Source organism: Bos indicus x Bos taurus, chromosome 22 (genome assembly GCF_003369695.1).
Source record: "Bos indicus x Bos taurus breed Angus x Brahman F1 hybrid chromosome 22, Bos_hybrid_MaternalHap_v2.0, whole genome shotgun sequence".
In the NCBI taxonomy this organism is placed as follows: domain Eukaryota; kingdom Metazoa; phylum Chordata; class Mammalia; order Artiodactyla; family Bovidae; genus Bos; species Bos indicus x Bos taurus.
In genome coordinates this window covers 54,341,650-54,353,883 of record NC_040097.1, presented here as the reverse complement: position 1 = coordinate 54,353,883, position 12,234 = coordinate 54,341,650, and the positions used below count along the sequence as shown (strand labels likewise).

Here is a 12,234-nt window from a genome sequence, read left to right as displayed (position 1 = left end):
TATAAGAACTATTGTTCAAAAGTCAATCCATTATCAGGTCTGTGTTTATGGAATACTGGTACCATCTGATCAGACATAAGGAAAAAAAAACAAAATTCAAAACATACATTCCACAAAGAACATCAGAAAATTCATACCTATAGAAAAAGGGCTAAATATCTATGACTACCTTTGTATTCATATTCTTTTGTTCCTTTATTTTTTAAATTAAAACACGCATAGTTGATTTAGCATGTTGTGTTAGTTTCAGGCATATAACAAAGTGATACATACATGTGAATGTATTCTTCTCCAGATTCTTCTCCATTATAGGTTATTATAAGATACTGGATGTAATTCCCTGCACCATACAGCAGATCTCTGTGTTTTTCTGTCTTATACACAGCAGTGTGTACATCTCAATCCCAAACTCCTAATTCACCCTCCCCACCTCTCTTCTTGAAGGCAGCATTTCCCAAAGGGTCTTCCATACAGTTTCAAAAACAAAATAAGTCCCCACACTCTAAACAAGTTCAAAGACTGCTTCCTACGTCACCCTCATATGCATTAGGATTGCATTCAGCTACATCTTGTGAGTCTCTCCGAGCGCAGAGAGATCAAATCAGTCAATCCTGAAGGAAATCAACCCTGGATATTCACTGGAAGGCCTGATGCTGAAGCTGAAGCTTCAATACTTTTGCCACCTGATGCAAAGAGCTGACTCGTTGGAAAAGACCTGATGCTGGGAAAGACTGAGGGCAGGAGGAGAAGGGGGAGACAGAGCATGAGATGGTTGGATGGCATCACCGACTCAATGGATGTGAGTTTGAGCGAATTTCGGGAGATAGTGAAGGATAGGGAAGCCTGGCTTGCGGCAGTCCGTGGGGTCACAAAGAGTTGGACACAACTTAGCAACCGAACAACAACACATCATAAAAACTCAACTACAATGGTTTAACAAATAGGGCTTTATTTTTCGACCAGAACAATTCGTCCAAGATGGAATGTCTAAGGCCCGTGGAGCAGCTTCAGGAAGCCATCAAGAACTGCTTCCAGCTTCCTGATAGGCCACTCCTAGCACATGGCGGCTGTTCTCCTGGTACAAGTTGGCTAGAGTTCATTCCAGCAGGAAAGACCATGGCACAGGCGTGTGTCAGTGTCCTGGTACCTTGTTTACTGAGAAAGCAATGGCTTTCCTTGGAAGACACGCCCTGCAGACACTTGACTGACATCTTATTTTGGCCAACACTGGGTCACTTCTAATGGCAAAGGAGTCCAGGGAGGTGAAAATTTCTAACTAGGTACATTGCTACCTACAGCAAAACCAGAGTACCAGAAAGAAAGAAGAGATTGAATGGTTATTTAGAAATTTAAAAGATTCACCCCATACATCTTAGAAATTCAAAGATGCATGTTTGATATGAAAGTCGCTGAGAAATTGTGCTGTAAATAAACCTGTTTAACTTGTTTTAACACAGCACTTCTCAAAGTTATTTGAGCACAAAGTTCCTTATTTCCTTAAACAGCCTGTTGAAACACCATTCGGTGCAACGAATCTTGGAACACACTGCTTTGGAAACAAAAAGAAGAAAAAATACTTGTAAGAAAGAGTCTGTTTTCATACTTAAGGTAGAGAAAATATGCTGCATTAAAACAAAGCATTCTGGAAATAAAAAATGAAGTGACAGAATTCTACAATCAGGAGCTGACGTGTTTTCATTTTTTATGTGAAGTCACAATTCTGGTGAGAAAAAAATCTCTTTTCCCTTTATGCCTTCAAAGACATCTCCTTTCTACCATCCCTTCTCAACTCCAAAACTTTTTTTTTTAATTCTGTAACTTCCCCCATCTGAACATTTCAACCTGGCCTTTAAAAGCCCATTCTGGAGTTTCTCCAAGATCTCACTTCTCCTTTGGTTCCGTTTCTCATGCTTTAATTACTTTTCTTTCTTCTGCCATTTTCTTACACTAACAAATCAATTTGAGGTTTCGCACTGAGTGAGCTCTTCCTGTATAATTTTTTTAATGTATATTTATCTATTTCTGGCTGTCCTGGGGCTTTGTTGCTGCATCAGCTCGTCTCTGGTTGCAGCAGGTGAGGCTACTCTCTAGCGGTAGTGCACAGGCCTCTCACGGCAGTGGCTTCTCCTGCTGTGCAGCACAGGCTCGAGGGCACGCAGGCTTCAGTAGCTGCAGCTTCCAGCCTCCAGAGCACAGGCTCAAGAGTTGTGGTGCACAGGCTTAGTTGCTCCATGACACGTGGGATCTTCCTGGATCAGGGGTCGAATCCATGTCTCCTGCATTGGGAGGCAGACTCTTTGCCACTGAGCCACCACTGAAGCCCTTCTATACAATTTTTACTCAATTTTTTCAACCACCATTGTAACAGGGAAGAACAAAACCTGACTCCATGTTGGATCTGTTTCCTTCAACCTTTGCTTTCTGTTGCTTTTGTTACTACAACCAACTAAACGGACACTGTCTGTAGCTATAAGCATGCACAGTGGCCTGTGTGGGGAACCCTGCCCCTCTGCCAGAATGTTCAACTAAACTGCCTTTGTTCAGCTCACAGGGAGACATTCTGACCCTGCCCACCTGTGAATGGCTGCCAGAAGGAAGAAATGAACACATCCCCACATCCCCTCCCCGAGGCTGGCCACGCCAGGAGATATTTTGCAAGACTTACGGCCATTTAACTTTACTTCCTCACCACCTACATCTCCCCTCCTCTGTTCCATAAAAGAAACTGGCATCCAGACCCTGATAAGATGTACTCTAGGACTCGACTCCTCCATTGTCTCGGATGCCCAGCTTTCCAAATACAGTTGCTATTCTTTGCCTCAACACCTATCTCCCGATTACTGGCCTGTCATGCAGTGAGCAGACAAGAGCTTGGACTCAGTAACACCATTCTTTGATAACCGACGGAGGTTGCTGTTAATTAAATGCTGTTGCAGATGCCAGTGCTGTTTCCAAGAAGAAATGTTCATATTTTTAAGAAAAACACAGGAGAAGCATTCAAAGCATAATCTTTCATCCTGATACTAAAGCTTTTGAAAGAAAGCCACTCAGTCATACCTAGTTCCATTAAAATAATCATTTCTTTTAATTCACTTTGATTTTTTTTTAAAAAAAGGGGGAAAGACTACATTTTTCTCATTTTTCAAAGCCCATCAATTTTCCACAGAACCCATCATATTTCCTTGCCAAAAAATCCAATGTTTCTCTTTTCTGGAAGAGAGGTAAGAAAATGCCATCTTTTACTTCCTGAAAGAAAAAAATTAAATAGGTCAAATATATAAAACTTTCATGGAAAAAGGCAACACTTCATTTAAGCCATTAAAGGAAAATGTGTTGCAACTCCCCAGTGGAACTCCATTCTCTATAACAGGAAAGGTCTATTCACTGCTGAGAGAACCAGACATGGCTCTCACACTGTTAGGAGAAGCACACTGTCTGAAACTGCCCACCCAGGCCAGACACCACAGTAACCATTTGCATGAGTTATTTTATGACAGGCTGCTGCTGTTGCTGCTAAGTCGCTTCAGTCATGTCCGACTCTGTGCGACCCCATAGACGGCAGCCCACCAGGCTCCCCCATCCCTGGGATTCTCCAGGCAAGAACACTGGAGTGGGTTGCCATTTCCTTCTCCAATGCATGAAAGTGAAAAGGGAAAGTGAAGTCGCTCAGTCGAGTCTGACTCCCAGCGACCCCATGGACTTCAGCCTACCAGGCTCCTCTGTCCATGGGATTTTCCAGACAAGAGTACTGGAGTGGGCTGCCATTGCCTTCTCCATGACAGGAGGTCCTAATAAGGAACACGAAACTAGTAAGCCACCACCAATCAGAAGAGTTCTGGAAAGGTCAAAAGGAGACATCATGTGTCTGACCACCTCCCAGAATCCTTCTCACTGCCATCCATCTTGGCTGAGTAATGCATGCGCCGCCAGGACAGACTCTGTCAGAATGATTGGCCAAAGACAACCTGGAAATTAATCCAATCAAAATAAAACCCGAGACTTCGAGCCATGTGGCAGAGCGGTTCTCCTGGGTTCTCCTACCCTATCACTCTCCTCCCAGGCACCTTTCCAATAAAAGCTTTTGCTTTGTCAGCTCATATGTCTCCTTGGACAATTCATTTCCAAGTGTTAGATAAGAGCCCACTCTCAGGCCCTGGAAGGGGGCCCCCTTCCTGCAAGAACACCACTTTACAGAGACTCTGAATGGAACTGAACCCTTAAACCAACTGAACTGAGCTGGTCTTCCTGTGCTCCTATTTTCTAGAAACCAAGAAAAAAAAAAAAAAAAGCAGTTGGGAATATTCACATCTCCAGTAGACAGGCCTCTAGAAAGTCAAAGGACCATAAAACATTCAGATGCCATCAAAGACCTTTGAGTGCCCAGTCCTGGCCATATGGATTCTCCATCCTCTTTAGAGGCTCATCACTCACAAAAGGGAGAAGGACATGGCCACCCACTCCAGTATTCTTGCCTGGAGAATCCCATGGACAGAGGAGCCTGGTGGGCTGCTGTCTATGGGGTCGCACAGAGTCGGACACAACTGAAGTGACTTAGCATGCATGCATGCATTGCAGAAGGCAATGGCAACCCACTCCAGTATTCTTGCCTGGAGAATCCCATGGACAGAGGAGCCTGGTGGGCTGCTGTCTATGGAGTTGCACAGAGTCAGACACAACTGAAGCGACTTAGCATGCATGCATGCGTTGCAGAAGGCAATGGCAACCCACTCCAGTATTCTTGCCTGGAGAATCCCAGAGACAGAGGAGCCTGGTGGGCTGCCGTCTATGGGGTCACACAGAGTCAGATACAACTGAAGCGACTTAGCAGCAGCAGCACTCACAAAAGAGAAGGCATAGCCAACTCGCTCCAGGTCAGAAATTAGGACAGTATCACTTTAGGTCCAGAAGAACACTTCCCAAATTGCTTCCAGAGAGGAGACATGATCCTCCCAACCACCAGGGGAGCTAGAGAACCATATGGCTACTTGCTCCCATCATGCGTCTCTGCCCCACACCAAGCTGAAGCTCCTTCCTGCCCCCAACCATCCTTTCCCACAATCTTAGACCCATATCCCCATCCTGATTCCCATCTCAATTCCTGTTCCCATACCCCTTAGAACCACCTCTTATCCCAACCTCTCCTCCTATATTGGCCAAAATGGCCACTTTTGATGGCAGCACACCATACCGTCTTCTTCCTCCACAAAGCCAAACGAAGAGCTTCCACCCTTGGGTGACACTTCCTTCTACCTCTAACAGTCCTTCTCTCCCATCAGTTGAAGACCTTGTCACCTGGCTCATCTTCTTTGAGACACCAAGTCCAGCTGTCATTCTTTCTGAGTGACCTTAGAAGTCCCCAAGCACTCTGCCTAGTTGACTCCTTGTCCTCATTCTGTAAGCTTCTTCTCTGCATTACTGCTTTCCTCCCAAAGATCCATCCTGGACCTTCTCCTCACCACTGAGAACTGCTCCACCTCTGGCTAGACCTCCAAACACCTCACTCCACCTCTTTTCATCCTCTATAAACTCCTTTCCCTTCAGACCTCTCTCTCAGAGCTTCACTGACTACACCAATGCCCCCATTTAACCTGATGCTCCAATCTGCTGGTCCCTCTGTTTCCCACTTCTCTTGAGTCCTTTGTCTCTATTTCTTTCCTCCTCCATTTTCCATTGACCACTGATTGGCCAAGGATCTCAATTATGTTCTGCTCCATATACACTCACCCAGCCAAATCCCATCACCTCCTCTATGCCCATACCCAGGACATTCAACACCAAGGAGAAAACCACAAATTTGCTAAAGCTGATGGTGTAACAGGTTCATGGGTCTTCATTCTCAAGAGACCCTCAGAGCTGCCCAGAACACCTGCTCAGTATTTCTCCTAGACCCTTCAAAGGGTCTTTTCAAACCTCCTCCACCTTACACAAACCGTGGAACCCACCACTTCTGCCTTTTCCCTCTCCATCTTCAGAAAACGGCCTCACTTCCTGCTTCGCAGAGAAATGAAGCAAGAATGGCTTCAATTTCCTGCTCCACACCACACGCTCCTCTCCTTCTGTGCCCTTTTCCCTCCCTCCTAGCCTGCCTGGGACTCCACCCACTCCTGACTTCCTAGGCATGCGCTTGCCCTCATGCCCTCAAACTGCTCTACCATCCTCCCCTCCGTCATCACTTGAATGTGCCAAGACTACCATCTTGGGAAAAACATCCTGCTTCCAACCTACAATCTGCTCTAATTATTATTCTCTTCTTCACAGCCAAGCTTCTAGAGATGTCTCTGCCATCTTCTCTCCCCTCTGCTAACTCTGGCCTCCCTCCCCGCACCTCCGGCAAAACTCACACCAGCCTGGTCTTAGCTGCCAAACTCCACTAGCACATTTCAGACCGACCTCCCTTATTCCTCTCTCCACTTCCTAGTCCCACACACACTCCTGCTTGTCCTTGTATCTGGCGGACCCATCTTTTTCCCCTGCCTCCATCACTGCTTTTCAAACTGTAAGTCTTCAACCTTCAAAAAATCAACTCAGAGCAGAGTTTCTCACTGGTGTTACTTACATTTTAGCCACATGGTTCTTTGTTGTGGGGGCCACCCTGTGCCTTAGAAGCTGTTTAGCAGCATCCGAAGTATCTACGCACCAGATGCCAGTCGCACAGAGCAAATGTGTCTCTAGACATCATCAAACCAGCATCACTCCCATTTGAGAACCACTAGCATAGGGAGTTGCAACCCAGGTTTTTTTTTTTTTTTTTAAGAAAATGAAATAAAATAGAAACTACTACGATATATCTCCTAAGAAAGAATAAAGACCTTTCATTAAACATTGGTCTCTGCATCTTGTTGGAACTTGTCTACATGTGTACATGTGGAACAGAAAATATTTCTTTCTGTAAGTCCGAGTCAGAACACTTTAAATTGGGAATTCCCTGGTGGTCCTGAGGTTAGGACTCTGCACTTCCACTGCTGAGGGCCCAGGTTTCAATCCCTGATCTGGAAACTAAGGTTCCACAAGCTCTGCGTCACAGCCAAAAAAAAAAAAAATGAACACTTTAAATTCCAGTGCTGTACATGTGGGTGCTCCCAAGGTTCTGTCCTGGGTTCCCACCCTTTCAAAATCACCCAGCAATGCAAAAAAGGCAAAGACACACACAATAACCACTCAAGTACTCAGCACCCATCAAGAAAACAAAGCATCATCGACCAGATAAGAGCGGGGAACTGCGCACGCACCCCTCCCAGACTCCTGGAGCAAACCACTACTCCAATTTAACATTTCCCCCCCAATTTTACTGCGTTTGGATGTGACTCCTTAAGCAATATATAATACATCACTCAAGCTTAAAATGTTTTTCATGTTCTTCTGCAACTTGCTTTTGTCCCCTTAACATTATGTTTGTGGGATCCGTGCATCCTGTTCTACACCACCGTTCATTCATTCTGTAGTTGGTGGGCCCTACTACAGAATGAATGAATGGTTCATCCTCTCTATAATAATGAACATCCTCTCTAGAAGGTCAGTAATTCTGCTCCTGAGCACAAATCCAAGCGGATCTGTCACACATCTGCACAGAGTACACACACACCATTTATCCATTTTCTATTAGACTGTTATCTTTGTCTTATTGATATTAAGCAGTTCTTTCATATACTCGGAAACCAAGTGCTGCACCCTTGGTGATATGTTACCATATCTTCTCCCCATCTTGGGTGGGTCTTTCTCCCATACCCAGTCATCTCCTCTACTCCCACGGCCTCTGCCACCGTCCCCATGGTGACCACCGTCTGCTCCTCCCCTGCTGCCAGGTCGCTCTTCCGGCCTCCAGATTCACAGAGCCCATGGCCTCTCGGCCCCCTCTCCTCTGCCAAGTATCTCAAACTTAACTGTCCCAAATGAAACCTGTTGCCCCGCCCTGACTCTGCCCCTGCTGCATTCCTTCACTGGCTCAGAGAAAACACTGTCATTCCCACAGCCAGTGAGCCTCTCCTCTCGTCTCCATCTTGTTCATCACCTCCTCCTGTTTATTCGACTTCCTCAGTACAGGGATTTTATTCACCATGCTCCGCCTCCAGGATTTATTTCTGGACACTCCCATCTCTCAGTTGGACCATACACCATAGCCTCCCTGTTGCCCTTCAACTCATAATATATTCTTTAGAAGATAAGCAGACCTAGAAATCCCACTGTTATTTACCCGAGACAAATAAAATAAAATTCTCCCAAAAAAGGACTTGCATGAGAACATTTATAGCACCTTTATTTATCAAAACCAGTAACTAAAAGCAACCCAAATGTCCAACTGAAGACTGGATGAACTAACTGTGGTTCATCCATACAATGGAATCAGCAGTAACCAACTCAGCAATAACTAATTCAGCAATAAAAAGGAGCTTCTACTTACAAATGCAATGATGTGGATGACTTTCAAATTATGTTGACTGAAAAAACATCAGACACAACAGAGCCTCTACCATGTGACATCATTTATGGGAACTCTAAGAAAGACATAACTGGAGATGAAAGTCAGAAAGTGGCCAGGGTGGGGGTGGGGGGGAAGTTGGGTGACTGAATGGAAAGGGACATGGAGGAACTTTCTGAAAGAATGGAGATGTTCCATATCTGGTTTGGGGTGGTGGTAACATGAGTGTATATGATTGTCAAAACTCATCAACCAAACTGGCCAATGACTAAAATCTGGCCATTTTACTTACATAATTATATTAACACACACACACACACACAGACACACACACACACACACACACATATGTATTTATTTATTTATGTGTGTCTCCAGCTAGAGTAAGTTTGCTAAAATTAAAATCTGGAATTAAAGTCGGAACTCCCTGGCAGTCCAGTGGTTAGGACTCCATGCTTCAACTGCAGGGGGCATGGGTTCGCTCCCTGGTCAGGAAACTAAGATCCCACAGGACCGCACAGAGTGGGGAAAAAAAATTAAAATCTGATCAAATTATTTCTCTGCTTACATTTTTTCTGAAAGTCCTGTGACCTTCAGAAGGTCATACCTACCCACCTCTCCAATATTCACTCTTAACCCTTCTTCCCTGACCCTCCCTTATGGGCTATGCTACTCTCACACTGAAGTTCTTAAATCTTCCCAAGTGAATTATGTCCCCTTTCACCTCTGGCCTCCTCCACTTTGCGCAACCCCACAACCCTTGATGTGGCTGACTCCTATTATCTTTCAAGACTCAATATGGGGGACTTCCCTGCTGGTCTACTGATTAAGATTTTGCCTTCTAATGCAGGAGGTGCGGATTCGATCCCTGGTTGAGGGCTAAGATCCCACATGTGTTGTAACCAAAAAAACAAAAAAAAGAAGAAGCAATACTGTAACAAATTCAACAAAGACTTTAAAAGCAGTCCACATCAAGGAAAAAAAAATACTTAAAAAAGGACTCTGTGGATGTCACTTCCTCCAGGAAGTCCTCCCAATCGCTCAACATTAAATTAGACACCTTTCTTGGGCTCCTATTACACCCTGTGCTTATTGATAGCACAACCCCTTTGACTCTGAAATGCACCTGTCCATCTGCTTCCCCAGGACATAAACTCCCTGAGGACAGAGCCTGAAAGCCTGTCACTGCTGGATGGACTGAGAACTGAGGAGGGCAAATCTTCAATGTTTGTTCAATGAGAAAGTGAAATACTCAAAGCATGTTTTCTCCTCAAGCTAAACATGGAGAGATGGGAACTCACAATATCAATACTGAAGGAAAAATAACTCCAAAACCAAAAAATAAATATTTTATATTGAACACGTCAATAACCACTTGGACACAGAAGACTGTATTATATCAGGGTCTGCTGCAAACAAAACAGAACAGTAACACACACAGACCCAGCCAGCTCTTAGCCGAAAGCTAGGAGAGAAAGAAAATGAGAGTCATCTTAGGTAAATAAATAAATCTCAGGGAAGGCATACTGAAGACACAAGACGCTTTGATGAACAGAAAAGTGGTCACTTGTTCAGTTGACTTAAGGGAGCCGAGCGTTCGTCCAACAGACCTCTGCGAACTGTGTAAATTCCAACAGAAGCAGCGAAGAGCTGAACAATGATCTGGAAATGTACCCAGAGTTCAAAAGCATCATGTCTAGACATGTCAAACTCCCCTGAGAGGGATCTGGCTGCTTGCCTGCTGAAGGTCCCGGCTGACCCCAACTGCTTCCTTTCCATAAGCACTTTTAGATGGATGGCTAAGAAGTCACCTTTAGGAGAAGCAGCCTCTGCCACCCACCTTCTCTCGTGTCTCGGCAGGGCGCCGCCTCCCCTTCACAAGGGAGAGAAAACACACTCATGTGAAGCTGCAAGTGAAATGAATTCCTTAAATATCAGGAAGCAGAGAATATAAGTAAAGCTCTTCCTTCAGCACTTCTTGCTGCCAAATGAATTTCCGAAGCAAAATCGCACTGGCTGTATTTCTTCAAGGGCTGTCTGATTTGCCAGAATACTTTTGAATATTCCAGAACTGTTATGGGCTGCCAGTTATCACCAAACCTTTCCTTTCTTCCTTCTCCTCCCTGGTAAAAACTCAATATATGGCCCGAGATGAAGAGTAACACCTTTCCCTTTATAAATCTCTTAAACCCTCCTAGATGCCGCATGAACCCCCTGCTCCATTATCTAGACCTGAGCCTGGCACCCGAAACCTTCAAAACAACACATTTACAGCACAGGGATATTTGTGGCGTCAAAGTGAAGCACAAAAATGGAGATAAATGAACCATGATTGACAGCCACTGTCAATCAAAGCAAATACATGGTCCAATCAGCCAACACAGTTTTGTCTTTTCTGAATATTTCTATTGAGATGGGTTAGATATCATCACTTATTCAAAGGACATGAATCTGAGCAAACTCCAGGAGATAGTAAAGGACAGGGAAGCCTGGTGTGCTGCAGTCCATGGGGTCTCAAAGAGTCAGACACTACTTAGCAGCTGAACAACAACAATTCATATTATAAAATTTTCTATTTAACAGTTTGTAGGTGTATAATTATATGGCATTAGTTATGTTCAAAATCTTGTGTAACCATCACTACTATCTATTCCCAACACTTTTCTGTTTTCAATCTTGTGGCTGTGCTTCAGGGCATACAGGATCTTAGTTCCCCCAACCAGGAATAGAACCTATGCCCCCTTCACTGTCAGCGGAGTCTTAACCACAGGACCACCAGGAAAGTCCTCCAAAATTTCATCACCCCAAATGGAAACTCTGTACCCATTTAGCAATAACTCCCCATCCCCATTCCCAAGCCCCTGGTGGCCTCTGTCTCTAGGAATCTCACATAAGTGGAGTCCTATCGCATTTGCCCTTGTGTGCCTGGCTGACCTGACTTAGCACAGGGTACTCAAGCTTCATCCACCTTGTCCTGTGCATCAGAACCATACCAGCCTATGGTGAGTCACGGCCCATTGCATGGAGGGACCACATTGTGCTCATCCAGTCATCGGTGGGACACGGGCTGTTTCTACTTTTTGGCTCTCGTGACCAGTGTGCAGTGAACACTGTCACGCAAGCGTCTGTTTAAGTGCCTGCTGCCAATTCTTACGGGTATACACCTTGACGTGGAACTGCTGGGTCACACAACAGATAGTTTTTTAATAGTTTACAAGGAAAAAATTAATTTTTTACTGATTATAAAAGCAATAGGCATTCATTGAGGAAACTCTGAGGAATAATTATACCACCCAAAGAAAACCACTGCTAATGTTTTGGAATATGCCATTAAAATTTTACTGTCTAGTTAGACACAGATGGATATTTTCACTCACACCAGCTTTTTCCCCCTTAACATTATTTTAGGAGCATGAACTCTGCTGTCATTAAAAGTTCTTCAGAAGCATCATTTAATATCCAAATGGTATTTCATCAGGGGGAGCATAATTTTCTTAACTATTCCCCTATTTAGGCTTTTCCCCATTTTTCATGGTTATAAATAACATCAATGAACATCTCCATGCATTATTAGTATTCTGGTGGACTTCTCTGATTGCCATTAGATGATATATTAGAATCACTGGGTCAAGCTACAGGAACACTCTTAAGGTTGATAAAGACTGTACGTCTGGGACTTCCCTCATGGTCCAGTGGCTAAGACTCTGCACTCCCAATCAATGCAGGGGACCCAGGTTCAATTCCTGGTCGGGGAACTAGATCCCACATGCTGCAACTAAGAATTCATATGCCACAACTAAAGATCTCACAGGCTGCAA

General features: G+C 44.5%; 1 protein-coding gene and 1 non-coding gene across 3 annotated transcripts in view; one reads left to right on the top strand and one right to left on the bottom strand.

The window, feature by feature from the left end:
* The window catches only part of OSBPL10 (oxysterol binding protein like 10), a 343,241-nt gene that overhangs the window by 276,100 nt on the left and 54,907 nt on the right, over positions 1-12,234 (bottom strand). The gene's annotated exons all lie outside the window — the stretch shown is intronic.
* On the top strand, positions 12,095-12,171 carry TRNAG-CCC. The gene has a single exon. It is a non-coding gene; the product is annotated as a tRNA-Gly (tRNA).